Source organism: Adiantum capillus-veneris, chromosome 13 (assembly GCF_014529385.1).
Source record: "Adiantum capillus-veneris isolate H3 chromosome 13, ASM1452938v2, whole genome shotgun sequence".
Lineage (NCBI taxonomy): Eukaryota > Viridiplantae > Streptophyta > Polypodiopsida > Polypodiales > Pteridaceae > Adiantum > Adiantum capillus-veneris.
Window position 1 is genome coordinate 12,026,770 of NC_140943.1, and position 16,169 is coordinate 12,042,938.

The following is a 16,169-nucleotide window of genomic DNA, read 5'->3' on the forward strand; positions in this document are numbered from 1 at the left end:
CAATAAACTATTGTGCAACACTTACACAACTTGAGGTGAACCCAATGCATAACAATTGATTGATCACAATATATATCTTTACAAGAACCCTAGATCTTGAATGCTTTTGTAAGATTCTAGAGGGTTCGCACACCATGTGTCCTGTGTGGTGTTGATGGTGCTTAGCCTACGAGGGGATTGGAGCTAGGGGCCTTGTAGAAGGTGCCTATGGTAGGGAGTTTATGGGTGCCATGGAGGATGGATCTGCTTGGTGGCCAAGGCCTTGGGGGGTGGAGGACTATCCCGATAAGGGGCACTTGGCTGATCTCCCCATGCATCCCCTGCATATGCTATCGGCCCTCATTTTTTGGCAACGGGAGAGGTCCTCCCTCCCACCTCCCCCAAGGGAGGCAAAGGGGACCGGTTATTCTCAGATCTTCACTCTTGTTGATGGCTAGGATCTAATGCAATGATTGGAAAGTTGAGTTTTTGTGGCAGTGGCCCTCCCCTTGGTGGTAGTGGTTGTCTTTGGTTTTGACCTCCTTGGAAGGCATGTGGCTCACCTCAATAGCTTGTTGGTCTTGTCACTTTGCTAAATTTTGGCTCAAACTGGGCATTCATTGACCTTTGGAGCCTCTCGCATAGTGATGGAGCTCACGACTCCCCCCTTAATTGGTGGCATGTTTCTTAAGTTTATCGTGCTATCCTGGTAAATTGGAACACTATCTATTATCCATTTCAGATAGGTACACCTTTTTGTGTAAGTAACCTTATAATTGAAAGAGAAATTTCAAGAGACTTTGGTAGCCAATTACATCATTTTAAACAAAATTTTTACATTCTGATACATTGTACTGGTACTGGTACTAATACTAGTACTGGTACTTGTACTGGTACTGGTACTGGTACTGATAATGTTACTAGTATCAGTCTTAGATTTTGAGTGCTAGTACTGGTACTACTATCCTGGTAAATTGGCACACTAGTTGTTATCCATTTCACATAGGTACACCCTTTTGTGTAAGTAGCCTTATACTTGAAAGAAAAATTTCAAGAGACTTTGGTAGCCAAGTACATCATTTTAAACAAACTTTTTACATTCTGATACATTGGTACTGGTACTGGTACTGGTAACAGTCTCATATTTTCAATATTGGTTCTGCTATCCTGTAATCCTGATCAACTGGTATACTAGCACTGGTACTAGTCTCAGACTCTCAGTGCTAGTACTGGTACTAGCAGTACTGGTATTGATACTGCTACACGTCTATATTGCTATAATGCTATACTCGTTAATTGGAAAACTGGTTTCCATACGTTGTTTATGTCGAGAATACCAAAAATGTGTATAAACTAGTAGTCTTATATAGGAGATAGGTAATTCCATAAGTCTTGCAAAGAGCCAGTATATTGGTACTGATACAGGTCTAGTATATTGGTACTGGTACTGGTATCAATCAGTGCTAGTACTAGTACTGTTAGTACTGATATTGAAATTGCGATACTTCTAAACTGGTATACCAAGTGGCATACTTAGTATTGGTACTGGTACTGGTACCAGTCTCAAATTTTCAGTGCCAGTATTGGTACTGATAGTATTGGTACTGGTAATACTAGTAGTGGTAATACTGGCACTGGTAGTACTAGTACTGGTAGTACTGGCAGTACCGATACTTTTAGTACTGCTATCCTAGTAAATTGATATACTAGTTGTTATCCATTTCACATAGGTACACCTTTTTGTGTAAGTAACCTTATAATTGAAAGTGAAATTTCAAGAAACCTTGGTAGCGAATTACATCATTTTAAACATACTTTTTTACGTCTGATACACTGGTACTGGTACTGGTTTCAGTCTCAGATTTTCAATACCATTACTGGTCTTGCTATCCTGCAATCCTTGTCAACTGGTATACTAGTACTGGTATTGGTATAGCTACACGTCTATATTATTATAATGTAATATTGGTTTATTGGCAAACTGGTTTCTAGACATTGTTTATGTCGAGAATACCAAAAAGGTGTATAAACTAGAAATCTTATATAGGAGATAGGTAATTCCATAAGTCTTGCAAAGAGCAAGTATATTGGTACCGATACAGGTATAGTATACTGGTACTGGTACTGGTATCAGCCAGTGCTAGTACTAGTATTGTTAGTACCAGTACTATTAGTATTGGTACTAAAATTGCGATACTTCTAAACTGGTATACCAACTGGCGTACTTAGTATTGGTACTGGTACTGGTACCAATCTCAAATTTTCAATGCCAGTACTGGTACTGGTAGCACTAGTATCCTAGTATATTGGTACACTATTTGTTATCCATTTCACATAGATACACCTTTTTGTGTCAGTAACCTTATAACCTTATAGTATGATACACTGGTATTGGTGCCAGTACTGGTACTGGTAGTATTGGTACTGCTATCCTGCAATCCTGGTCAATTGGCATACTAGTACTGGTACTAGTCTCAGACTCTCAGTGCTAGTACTGGTACTGGCAGTACTGGTATTGATACTCCTACACATCTATATTGTTATTGGTTTATTGGCAAACTAGTTTCCAGACATTGTAGACATTGTTTATGTTTAGAATACCAAAAAGGTGTATAAACTAGGTTCCAGACATTGTTTATGTCGAGAATACCAAAAAGGTGTATAAACTAGTTTCCAAACATTGTTTATGTTGAGAATACCAAAAAGGTGTATAAAGTCGTTTCCAGACATTGTTTATGTCGAGAATAACAAAAAGCTATGTGTGTGTGTGTGTGTGTGTGTGTGTGTGTGTAAAGCTTACACCGAACGGTTATTTCACTGTGCATGTGTGTGTGTGTGCGCACATGTGCACGCACGTGCACGTGTAGGTCCACCATAGGAGCTTCCAATGGAGCCCCAATGCAGCTCCAAATGGAGCTCCTCCATGCCTTGAAAGGAATGGTGAGAAAGCAACACCCGCGCTGCCTTCTCACCATTCCTTTCAAGGCATGGGTTAGCTCTAATGGAGCCCCAATGGAGCTCCACTAGAAGCTCCTATGGTGAAAATGCATACACACACACATTGGAAGCTCCCTGTTTGTTATTCATCGCTCATGCAATCCTCCGCGCCCCCTTTGATTCACAAAGTGATTCGCATTAAAAATGTCATTTTTAAAATCGTGGCCACATACTAGGTCATTCATAAATGGGTTCACATCGTTTTTTCTGACAAAGGAGAAAGCAATGTGCGCGCTGGTCTTCTCTTAGCTCTGAAACTTGGCATCCTGCTACAACATGGATTAACCACTTGGTGTACCGCCTTTTGCAACCTGCTCCTTAACCTCGAGAGCACCAAGTCATGAGGTGTAGGACAATCTGTAAATAATGTTATTTGCATTTGTGAGTAATTTGCAAGTGGTCCAAAAACTGCATCACACAAGGCTATTTCCTACTGATGACATCTACAAGGACAAGAATAATAATACAAGGGAGTGCGGCAAACAAAGTCATGATCAAATTGTTAGTCACACGCTCTTGGTATATACTATCGTGCTTGTTTGACATGTACTCAAAGTGCGCTGTATTGATGAAAGCATATAATGTGCTCGACAAGATTCTTGTCTATAATGTTGGCATGCAACAACATGAAAAACATTGAAATGGTCCAAAGAAAAGGGATGAGATTGTTAATCAGGGATGTACATTGCAATGCTTTGGTCTGCATGCATCCCAAATTTGATGCACTTTTCAAAGCAAAATCTAAGATATGCTTAACACGAGCACATGTAAGTAGGTTTGAGTTTCTTTTAATGATTGTGGATCAAGGGCTTTTATCCAAATGTGATCAAATTTTCTTTTTGTTTTGAAGGCATAGGGAATTTTGCAAGACATTGATATATGAAAAAAAATATCAGATTGCTAGTCAAGCTCTATAATTTTGCAAAATCTCTAAGTGAAAATCTCCCTTTTTTAACACCCTCATATTTTCACATGGCCTCTAATTAGGAAATTTTATGCCATGGTAATAGTATGATACTCCTATACCTTTCACTTGCTTCTACCTGCCTTTGGCTACTAATGCTGTTAAGATTACCAATGCCTTGGATTCTTCACGTTGGATGGATACACTGCATTATTTAGGTGATTTGTTATAAAAGATGTCATATTATTTGAATAGGGAATTTTTGAAGTTTGAATATTCATTACCTTTGACTTAGGGATTTCTTCTAGTAGTAGTATTTTTTGAAAGAATTACCTGACTTGATGTTCACTATCATAAACCATGCACTGTGGTCATATTCAGACCCTAACTCCTATTTATTGGTCGATATACATTAGGTTGATATTTTTTTTGTAATGATCATTTGAGAAATGGACAAATTTTTTGAGGTCTTACTCTCTGTGTGAAAAGAGAAAACTATGGGTTATTCACCAGTACGGAGATTATGAAAACAACTTTCTCCACTTTCACAAAAGCCTATCTCCTTCATTGCAACAACAAAGTTCTTTCTAATAAAAGAAAGCTCTGAATTGAACCTCTCTCAAAAAAGGAATTAGGATAACTTGTAAATGCATGTAATGTTGCCTTCTGGAATTTATATAGAGGGGATCTATTAGAGGAATAAAAAAAATTACCTGATATGATTGGTTGTAATCAACAAAAGATTGATACATTTGTGGACCACCAACGAGTGTTCCAAATATGAGTGCATAAAATTATGCTTGACCACTCATACATCCTCTCATTAACAACACCCTTTATGTATTTGGCTCACCCATGGACATGTAATTTTTGAAAAAAGGACCACTTCAGTCTTTAATCACAAGCACTTGGATGAATACAAGAGTGCGGAGGTAAAGAGAGTTTGTAAGCCATATCTCCAACTCACTTGAGTATATTAAAAGGCCCACAATATCTCGGAAATAATTTAGATGTTGGTCCAATTTTCATACTCACAATATTACTAGGCAACCCGTAAAAGCATATTCTAGTGCCATGAGTAGTCCCAAATCTCAAAAAGCATCTACTAGTGCCATGAGTGACCTACACTAACTGCTTTAGTGGAGTGTGCAAGAGTATATGATTGATTTATGCGCTGTGAATATTATGCCCCTATCATTGCACAAATGACAATTCGACTATTGTGCAAATGATTTCTCTCTTGACTGCTGTCGCTTCCACTTTGGCATTTTCTCTCTCTATCCCCCTTGGGAGTCATGCGGTGAACGAGCGCAGGCACATAGAGTAAAGGGAAGTGTCATGCCCTGAGGACATCATCAATCCACAAAGGGGAGTAAGCCCAAATCTTTTTGGGAAGCTTCAAACTTCTAATATGCCAAACAGCCAAAAACGCGCATGTGCTCAATGGAACACTTTATATCATGCCATGCTTCATATGGAGTAATAGACTGCAAATCTCTCATAGGACACATGTTAAGTACATAAGTGGCACACATGATGGCTTCAAGCCAAAATGAATGTGGAAAATCTTGACTCTTGACCATACATTGGGCCATTTCCATAAGTGACCTATTTCTCCTCTCAGCAACACCATTTTGTTGAGGTGTATAAGACATTGTACATTGGTGTTTAATCCCACGACTAGCCAAAAATGCATTAAATTCATGAGACATACTCCCCCCTCGATTGGAATGGAGGGTGCCCATAGTACATTTCAAGACATTTTCAACCATAGCCTCAAATTTTTTTGACGCACATAAATACTTTAGACTTTTCTTTAAGCGGGAATACACATGCATGCCTGGAGAAATCATCAATGAGAGTCACAAAGTAAAGGTAATTACCCAAGGACGGAGTTTGCATGGGACCACAAACATCACTATGTACAAGCTGCAACCTGCATGTGGCTCTAATTGAACCATCCTTTGGAAAATTAGAACCTTGAATCTTACCCAGAATACAGCCTTCACAAACATGTTTGACAGGTGCTTCAAGAGGCGGCAAAGAAGCAACCATATCAGATCTTTGCAAACGCAACAAACTGGCAAAATTCAAATGACCAAAACATGCATGCCAAAGTTTTGCATCTGAAATAGTCTTAGAATCCACAACTGCATTTGCAAAATTTTGCCCACACTTTTCATACAAAGTGAGCTTATACAGACCACGGCATAAAATGCTAGATGCAACAGTTTCATCACCACCTTAGATCCCGGGGAGGTCACCTAATAAAAATTTAACCTATCACGTGAGTTCAACAGAAGGGTATTTAAAGTTCTTGAAACTTACATAAATATATATACAGAAGGGCATTATTTTTTCAAAATTGAAAAAACCTTACAGATTTTAAAAGAAAAGGGTACATTATATTCCTAAAAATATTCACATATAAGGGGTTTTACAAACATGTCTTGAACGCACGTGATATGGCAGTTTTACACATAGTGAACCCCCTGAGCCTTAGATCATGCACTGTACATCTGTCATCCACAAATTTCACTACAAGACCAAATCTAGCAAGTGCACATAAAGACAAAATATTCTTCTTGATTCCAAGTACATAAAGTGCATCAACAAGAACTCCATTTGCAGCAATAAGCACAATCTTTCCAACTCCCTGAACCGGATAAGAGGCATTGTTGGCACAAGTAACTGAATTCCCTTGAGGGACAGACTCAATAGCGGTGAACAAATCACGATGGGAGGTAATGTGCTTTGTAACACCACTGTCAAAATACCACACATGTGAACCTGTAGTAACTAACATGCATGCATCATGGACAGCAAGATTATAGGTACACTCTTCACTAAAATCCCATTATGCATCAACATCAACATCACAATCTCCGTTCACAGAAGACTCAACAATAGGCTGCATTTGTAGCAGAACCAGCATTAGTAGCGGAACCAACCTCTTTCTTCTTAGCCTCTTTGGCCTTCAACTTAGGACACTTCTTGATCAAATCATCATTAGCTTTACAATAGTGCAACGCATCTTCTTTTTTCCCTTATCACAAGAATTTCCAGATGAATTGCTGCCAACAAAAGCATTAGGAATAGGTGATTTTCCACTCACAAAAGAACCATGAGAAGTGGCTGCATTAGTATTACCACCTTTTCTTTGAGCAACAATAAAGGCCTGTTCAACTGCACATTGTCTAGTCCTTTTTTTTTAGGAAAGCAAATCTTGCAACAACATGTGCATAATGCATCAAACTTGACAACGTCAGGATTTCCTTGGGTCATAAGTCTCCAAATACTAGCAAAAGTCTGGTAAGAATCTGGCAAGGCATTAGGAACAGTCTGTACAAGGGAACTGTCTGAGATGACTTCACCTACAGAAATAAGTTGCTCATTGATATCCTTGACACCAGCAAGGAAAGTGTCCATATTATCTTCCTCATGTATAATCTTCAACTCCATCTCTTTACGCAGCAATGCAATTTTTGCCTCATTGCGACTTGCATAAAGGCCAATCAGAATATCCCAAGCCTATTTTACAGTTTTTGCTGAAGGAATGTGAGGATTAATAGTGTGCTTCATAGACAACGCAATCAATGCATGAGCCTACGCGCATCTTTTACATCCCAACAAGCTTGTTCTATTGTAGGCAAAACAACTCTAATAGCAGGAATCCTTGCAACAAGACCTGCAACATCCTCAACATCGCCTACATCCTCAACGTACATCAATGCCTTGCACAATATTCTAAACACCCTTTGACACAAGAATGTTTTGCATCATGTAAGCCCACATAGGGTAATTTTCCCCATCCGCAATCAATGCATGAGCCTACGCGCATCTTTTACATCCCAACAAGCTTGTTCTATTGTAGGCAAAACAACTCTAATAGCAGGAATCCTTGCAACAAGACCTGCAACATCCTCAACATCGCCTACATCCTCAACGTACATCAATGCCCTGCACAATATTCTAGACACCCTTTGACACAAGAATGTTTTGCATCATGTAAGCCCACATAGGGTAATTTTCTCCATCCAATCTGTCCTCAGCACAACAAACATCTTGAACACATTTGTGTTGTTGTCAACCATGGCGAATGCATGCATCCAATGTGCAAATTGCCCAAAAAGAGGAGAAACAAAGCACGAAAAACATGTGCTATATAGCACAAATTGTAGAAAACTGTATGGGACTTGTTATGTAGAAAATGGCACTGACAAAAAATTGCACAAAATGACAAAATAGCCCACACAGTACTACTTGTAGTGGAAACGGAGGCCGAAATGAGCCCGAATCATAAATCTGAGCAGACACATATCTTCGAGCTTACCCAAAATATTTGTTGACCTGCGAACACTCGCCAAAGCTCACTGAAATTGGAGAGAAAGTGAGCAGGCGTGGGTTGAAGCTACTGGCGACTAAGGCCGGGAGAACGCAACCTTCTCTAATACCAATTGTTGGAATTAGAGTTACAAGAAAACACACACAGCTTGGAGAAGACAAAGGAAGCTCAAGGCACACAATAGAGAGTGTATTACCTGGTGTGCAATGGAAATATAGATAGCCCTAGAATGATGGGTGTATATACAATGCACAAGGAAAAACCCCTCCTAGTGAGGGGAAAAATGCCTTGGTGGTCCTAAGTGTGTTCACACACATCACTACCACATGTATATGGTAGCAAAAAGTTCTCCAGTTTGTGTAAGAATATATGGAGATATCAATTGTAGAAAAAAATGAAGAAAAGAAAGAGGACATGATAAAGAACTTTGTCTACCTCATCTTTCCTACCAAAGAAAAGAATTAGGAAACCTGCAAATATGGGACACCCAATACAGTATAACTAGAATAATGCCTTAGGGACCATTACTATGATTTGGATAATCTCTATCTAGAAATGATGATAGAAAAAACAGGAAGTAGGTCCCAAGTATTCTCGTTGGACCCTTCTTGAAAACAAATTGGCATTGTAATTTGGGCTCACAAGTCATTTTTTTATCCCAATCTATAATCTTATATTTTGCATTATTATGAACCCTAGGGATTTAACAACAATCCCCTCAAAAGCATGAAATGGAAAAACTTAGCATTTTACAAAATGTTAAAGAAGTGCTTCCCTTGACCGTTAATTATTTCCCAAATGTAAATTTTGGATGAGATAAAGAGAATCGATCTTTTGAAATGTCTGACTTTTAAATAATTTTAAATCTACCCTTGAGTATTTGTGAATTTATGGCTGAGAGGAAGTGGTTCTTTTTGCCACAACCATAAAAATATGCCACGTAAACTCCCAAGAGATAGAGATTCTTGGGACTCGCCTGTAGCTAACACTTCATATTTGGTGCTTCTTGATACACAAGATCCACTAGCACCGTAACTTGTCCCTGTACCAAATCAAAGGTTGCTTACTACAACACTCATAGAAGATTTTGGACGTGACAAGGATCTAAAGGCCCTGCTCAAATCTGTGCAACCACGTTCATTTTTAGGGACGGGTGATGATGTGCCTACTCAACTAGAAGAATGGATAATTCAAATGGATGACTACTTTGCTCTTGACGGCTACAATGCAGCTACTTAGGGAATAATGGGGAGAGCTAAGTTAGAAGGACCAGCAAAAACATGGCGGAAGCTCCAACTACCAATCTTGCCAAGTAGCAAAGGTGACCCAAAGCTAGGATGAGTTCAAGCATCGTCTCAAGGAGAGATATCTTCCCCTAGATTATTCCACCACTAAGATGAAAAATTTTCTTTCTTGCAAGCTGGGGAATAGGTTTGTTGAAGCTTACTATGAGGAGTTTGTCTGACTTTCATGATATGCTCTTCTCATGAAAGAGGAACAAAAGCTAAGTCGCTTCATCCTTGGGCTTGGAGAAGATTTGGCTCTCGAAGTAGAATCCCTTCGACCTGCCTCACTCTCAAACTCTCTAATCCGGGCCAAGTTAAAGCATAAGAGCCTTTTTTACAAAGGCACTACAACCAATAGAAAACGAGAATTTCCTTCCTGCCCCGATCAACCCTGTCAAGCAGCCAAAGTACCATTTATACCAAAGCCAACTGTCCAACCCCAATCACCACACTGTGCTTTGTTCTTGTCAATGCTCTTCCAGTCACTCGGAGTGGAAGGCCAATTTAGTGCTATGAATGCTTGCAATTTGGTCATAAGAAGGCCCAGTGCCCTAAAGGAAATGACCCTAGTAATTCAAGCCTCCCTGTTAACCTTCAAAATCCACCCAATCAAGGGGGACAATTCAAAAACCTTGGAGCAAGAGGAAGAAATCCAACCCAAGCAAGAACTCCCCCTACCACTCGTTATCGTTCTCAAAGGCCAAACATCAATCTACCTACATCAGCAACAATCAACTTTGTCTCAGTAAATGATGAGAAAGGTGAGAAAGCTAATGTTTATGCTATCTTGGATACTAGTAACCAGAATCAACAATTCCCCATTCTCAAGACTAAAGAAGAGTATGAGGATGGAGCGAGAAAAAAATTTAGACATGAAGGAACCGAAGCTGGTACATAGAGAATAGTTATTAGGAGGTTTTGGTCCAATGGGAGGGCTATCCCACTAAAGGTATTTCCTAGGAAGACCACAAAAATCTTATTTCTCAGTTTTCTCATCTTTTTGTAATGAGATTCCTCCTTTTGTAATCATATTAATCTTCCCTAGCCGATGTAAGCGTGCGACAAAAACAAGGTCTGTCTTGTTACCTTTTTGTGTCACTCAAGAAATGCTACCTTTTGTAATACGACTGCTTTTGCTACATAATATCAAGATTAGTGTTATCCTTTATAGCTAAGCTAGCTACATTTGTATTTCTCTCAAGGGATTCTACAAAATACCAGACATAGGAAGCTAAGATCAAATTTAATTCTATTTGTCAAGAGAAATCAAAGAAAGAAGGATTTAAGCCAAGAACCAAGATCTTAATAAACGACGAACTTGTTAAGAGATACAGTGAAGATGGATTTTTTACACGTCAATAAGCCCATCCATCACATGATCACAAAAGAAACTATCAGAAGCGGGTCACCTATTACGCCTTTCATCCATAGGAAGACTTTGCTGTGAAATTGTTGTACTGATCTCTCGAGTATAAGGTGAGAACTTAAAGGGCACTCTAAGAGGTAAACCAAAGTGAGGGTAAAGATATATCTTTTGATGAGGACGAAATTGTGCAAGCAAAAAGACTCACTCGGAGAACCCACGATACATTGACCTCATCATGCAGTAGTATCAAGGACCCAAACCCATTGCTTCAATTACCATAATCAAGCGGACATTGTTGCAAAAGTGATCCCGACCCCAAAGTGTCACCCTTGTTATGTCTCAGAACGTCCACATTTGGTTTGAGCTACTGAAGTTCCCAAGTGAGGGAAGAGCAAGCGCTCATACCGTTTCACAAAATCTCTCCTGATAGATTCACTTGTTTGTTCCAAATGAGGAATGGCCACATATAAAACATGCTCTTGCCACTGATCCATAAAGTAAGGTAATGAGCAAAGAGACAGTGAAAAGGGTTAAAAGAGACAATCCTAAGAAGTTTTTGACAAGGAGATGGAAAGAAAAGAGAAAGATGGAGGTAAGAATACTGTAATAAAGAAGGAGAGATTGCTCCTTATATGGGTGAGCTAGCTAGCAAAAACAGATTAGCATTATCTAGAAGTTAAAGGTGTAACTTGCGGTTGAAGATTTACCATCTTTCTTTCTTGTTTTGAGTTGAGGACAGCTCTTTCTTTTTGTTGGGGAGTTTGTAAGGGCCTTCTCATAGCCCTTACGCAAAGCCAACACATCTAAGCCACCGACTTGAGAGATGAAAATTAAAAATAAAATAATAGAAAAAAATCAAGCAAAATTTGGGTTCAATTCAAGCACCAAAGTATACCCACAAGCCACTTTCAGCTTCCACCATGGGAATATGAGCATAACCAATGCATGGAAAATTAGCTTTTCATTTTAAGAATTTTAACATAAAGAAAAAGATAAGGAAAAGAGAAAAGATAAGTTAAAGAAAAAGATAAACAAGGAGAAGATAAGGATAAGGATGAGGTGATTAAGTAGCTTGTTGAAGAAGTTTTGAGAAGCAAGATAAGTTAAAAAGACCTTATCGATAAGGAAGATAACCTATCACAATAAGTGAAGGCACTTATCATAGATATGCATAAAAAGAGGGCTTCTCTTCTCATTTTACACTTCTCTCCTTCATTTTCTCAAGGTGCAAACTTGAGAGTAAGCTTGAGAAATCCATAGCCAAACCTCTTTCACACACACACACACACACACACACATCTCTCCAAGAGAAGCCATGGCCAAAACCATAATCAAGTTTGTCAAAACTTGATTTGCTTCTTCACATTAACCTCTCCCTCTCCTTTCTCCTAATTCTCAAGCTTTCCATAGCTTGAATTCTCTTTTACCTCTTGCCATTCTCTCATTCCTAGTGGCCTAAGGGGTGGTCTTCAAGCGAAGTGAAGAGGGAAAGAGCCGACTACGTCAACTAACTTCTTCAATACTCTCCCAAAGAAAAGAGAAGGCTCTACCAGACACACACTAAGGTAATGTTTTCTTGTTCTCTTTATGCTATCACACTTTTTTGAAAGTGATTTACTTTTATGCTTACTAAAATTCATGCTTAAGCTCTCAAATTTTCATAAGCAAGTCTTTTTGCTTAGAAAGAAGAAATAGCTTCTTAATTTTTTTGTTTTCCTCTAACCATGTTCATTACTAATCATAACTAACCTTGTTCTCTTTATGTTCATTACTAATCATAACTAACCATGATGTTATTTCAAGTTCCATTACTAATTTTGTTGTTTTCCTCTAACTATGATTCATTACTAATCATAACTAACCATGTTGATATTAACAACTAACCACGATGTTATTTCAAGTTTCTAATACTACCAGACTAATATGGTATAGAGAGAGTAGAGAGCACTCTCTTTAACCATAGGTGACTGGAGGTCATAATTGTCTAAATATTTCAAGTTTTGTTATTTCAAGTTTCTTAGACTACTAGACTAATATGGCATAGAAAGCACTCTCTTTAACCAAAGTGACTGGAGGTCATAATTATCTAAATATTTAAAGTTCTATTATTTCAAGTTTCTTAGAGTACCAGATAAATATGGCATAGAGAGATTTGAAAGCACTCTCTTTAACCATAGGTGACTAGAGACCATAACTACCTAAATAGTATGCATGATGAAATGGACACTAATATCCTTAATTATCCTTTAATCTCTCGCATAAACCTTTTTATTGATTTGTAAGTTACTTTTATTCTATTACTACCTACACTACTCTTATAAAGGTAAATCACTCAAAAGAAGGTTAAGATTGCAACTTTGTGCACTCTAAAGTTCTATGTTTGCAATTCATGACACACTCTAAAGCAAGGATCATTATAAAGAGCATATGCATTGTTGTTTTCAAGTTCGTATTCTTTCAAAAAAAATTTGCAACTGCGACATGGGGAGAGAGTAAGGGGATAGCTTCGTGGAAGTGATGATTGTGTTGCTTGAACATAAACTCCCATTGCTTCCATGGGGATGCCCCATGGATTGCAAATGGTGCAAAAAAAAGCAAATGGGGGTCGCCCAAAATGAGGTTAATTTGAACTTACGTCGAGACAAAACCTTAAACGCCCAAGTGACTTGTTGTATTTCTTAAGGTTTTGTTTGAGTAGAAATTAAAAGGCAAGAGGAACTAATTGATTATAACTCAAATGAACCTAATCTAAATTTCAATTAGGATTTAAAAAAATTTACCGAGAAGATTTGATGTGGATAACCTAGCATAACATAGATTATTTAAGTGTGAACTTCGTCTTACATGTTTGGAAAAGCTCGGCACGGGTGTTTACCTATGGGATGCAACGGGGGATAATCCTTTTTTGCTAGGACTAATAACCATTGGTCTATGTTTTGAGATCGAGTTTATTCATTACCCTATAGAAATGGGATTGACTAGGAATGAGTCCCGCCCAGATGGTGAGACCCCCGGATGCATCTAGAATTGGCCTAGTGATTGTAGGCCTGATGCCGACGAAAAAAGAAGGAAGGAAACTGGATCCGTGAAGGGATCAGGATAAGTGAGAAGGATGTGATTTAATTAAGGAACCTTGAAAATGCTAGGAACCTAAATGAGCTATTCCGCAGTTATCCTCATCAGTCGAACCTTTGCTCTGCTTCTTGGATTATTAATTTTAAAATAATCTAGTGTAGTTTAATATTTATAAGCGTTTCCCACACAAGATAAAGAAAAAAGCGAATTAGAAATTGTGTCAAGGCACCGCCTCCACACGTGGCAAAGGAGACAAGATACCCAAGTCCTGGGGCAAGGATAAGGATATGCATGGAGGAGTATATGTGATTGCTTGAAAGGCAACTAGATAATTTTACTAATATTAAAGGAAAAAGGAAGTAAAATATTCTAAAAATGAAAAAGGTGGGAACGACTTGATAAATGCAAACTTGCAAGGGTATGCAAAAGTTTGCATGCTACTTCAAATGCTTGAAATGTATTCTTGGTTTGACATTATTGGAATATTGTTTTCTAGTATCATAGTACTACCTTGGGAAGGTGCATTTATCAAAAGGTTCGGTGGGTGGATGGAAGGTTGAAGGTTTCATGTTGGCTAGAAGGTTGAACCCAATTTCATGTTGTCCATTAAGTTAAGTCAAAAACGGGATAAGGAATTCCAATCTACGGAGTAGGAATCAAACTTGGGAATGAGGAATTTGTGTAGTTAATAAATACACTCATCTTAGGGAAACGCACTGACGGTTGTGCTAGGTCCTAACCAAGAGAAAGGTGTTAGTGACCTTGAACCAAGGGTGAATTAGAGAACTCCCACCAATTGACCCTAAAAATTTGATGTTCTAGTTAGTCTGATGACTTTGAATGGTAAGTGGAACTGATGAGGAAAGGTGTTTCCGGGTTAAGGGACCCAAATGACAAAAGTGAATGTTAACACCCCCTTGAGTTGGCATCAAAGAGCAGGAAGAGTCTTGTCTTGGTGTTAGTCTCAAGTGGGAGGGATGTCAAGAATCACGGTGTAGTGGAGGGAAGGCATTGCAGCCGGCAGTACGTGGCATGGCTCTCACATATGCAGTACTTTCTATGGTGGAAACGGAGACCGAAACCAATCAGAATCAAAATTTTGAGCACATCAAGCTTTAAGAGTCATCCCAAAGTATTTCTTAACCTGCTAAGACTCACCAAAGCTCACCCAATTTGGTGGAAGTGAGCAGGAAGGTTGCTGGCGATGCTCGTGACTATGCTTGGGAGGAAGCAACGTACTTCGATAACAATTGTTGAAATTAGGGTTGCAAGAATGCACACACAGATTGGAGAAGATGAATAAGCTCAAGGTACACAATAGAGAGTGTATATCTTAGTGTGAAAATAAAAAGATAAGTTTTGCCCTAGAGTGATGGTAATATGTACAATGCACAAGGAAAAAACCTCCTAGTGAGGGAAAAAGTGTCCCTACGGTTCTAAGTATGTTCACACACTTCACTACCACATATATGGTAATAATTCTAAGAATTTGACATTCAAAAACTAATTTTTTAGCTTTGTGGTTGACAAATCATGATGATGTACCGTGGGACACATTTGTATACTTTAAGAACTTTGAAGGAGGATATTGTCAAGGGGTTGTCACGAAGGATAATTTTGAAAAAGAGGGACTTTCTAAGAGACTGGTAAATGACACATGGAACTCTCCACCCCACCATGCTATATAAAGGCCCTTGTCCTGCCAAATATAGCCCTGTGAATTGCATTAGCATCCTGGCCCTTGGCCTAATACCCAAACCCGCCTTAGACCTGACATTACTCCTATGTTATGCCTTTGAATTCAATGGTGATCCTTCTTTGCAAATATTTTTACCAGAAGGATGATATGAAAAAAGGGAAATATCTAGTGTTATATCTTAGAGGTTTGAAGAGATAGCGAAGTAGAGAGGCTTGAGATCTTTGAAGCATACAGGTATACAACCAAGAGAGCACACAATAGAGATCCAATAAAGATGGATTTCAAAAGATTCGTTCTTCTTCTTCACTACTACTCAAAATGATAAGGTGGTCTACTGTGAGGTCCCCAACCCCGAGAAGATCGGGGTGACTTGATAGATGGCCTTCCTTTATTCTCCTTTTTCATTGACGACACCCTACTCTGTTTCCACAAAGTAGAGATACGAGCAACAGAAGAGAGGAAGTCCTCTATCCATCGTTTACGTGGTTATAAGGGTCATACGTCACAAGCCAGGTCGA